Genomic DNA, 1,110 nt, shown 5'->3' with positions numbered 1-1,110 from the left:
TAATGCAACAAACGAAACTTTTCACCACGTCGTTTTCCAGGAAGGTGTGGGGGCAAATGCCACCTTGCTTATCACTGGATACGCCCATGTATGTAAGAGCGTTAAAAGGCATATCTACATCTTAAGTACTTCGTTTGCACATTTCCATACGGCAAAACACGAAGGTTATGAATTAGTGCATGGACATATAGAGTAAAGGTATGTCCTTCCATATTTTAAAATACAAACATGGGGCATATTGGTCGATTGCTGGGGTCGTGCGGCCCACTGTACCCTTAGAACTGACGTTTATCATAGTAAGATATGAGATTTCTAGTTGATATGCTTAGAGCAGCTAAATTCCATGGAGAATTCATCTAGAAGCTCATTTGAGTGAAATCGGTCAACTCCTTTCAACATGGCACACCAAAAATAGTTTTCTCCCACGTTGTGCTGGTACTAAATTCCGAAAATTGAGAGATACTGAGCTGTTTTTTTTTTCCTAATAGTTAGATACTGTGTGATTGTAATTATTTTTCTTTATATTTGTGTATTTAACATGGGATACAAACTCTTCAAACCCGGATAGAAAATCAAATGGTAAAATATTCCAATAAGTAACAAAAAGTCAAACATCCATGGATACCTGATGGAAGTACATAGTGCGTTCGAATCCTACTTTGAACCTAAGTCCAGTCCCGATTATCCTGTCTGTGCATAAAGTGGACTTAAAACTCAACAACGAAAAATAAAAAATCTAGGCGAAGAGAGAGGGAGAGGGAGGAAGGAGGGAGAGGGAGGAAGGAGGGAGAGGGGGAAGGGGTTTCAAATTTCATTATACCAAAAGAAAACCTTAAAGATTTTATGACATATATGAAGACTTCGAAACGTAAAACATATAAATATTTTAATAATTATAATTTCTGTAACATGAATAACAACAGTACATATGTCGAATAATACAGTTCTGAAACAGTAGAACAACATGCGTAGCGTACTTAATGTGCTACTAAAATACGGTCCTGTAGAAATATACATCTCTAGATACAAGTCTCATATGATAGTCTAAAGAAATTAGCCTGACATTTACCTGGAACATCAATATTGCTTACGTGCACTGGTGGTTAAATA

Source organism: Lepisma saccharinum, chromosome 19, assembly GCF_977018435.1.
Source record: "Lepisma saccharinum chromosome 19, izLepSacc3.1, whole genome shotgun sequence".
NCBI classification, from domain to species: domain Eukaryota; kingdom Metazoa; phylum Arthropoda; class Insecta; order Zygentoma; family Lepismatidae; genus Lepisma; species Lepisma saccharinum.
This window is presented reverse-complemented; position numbering follows the sequence as displayed.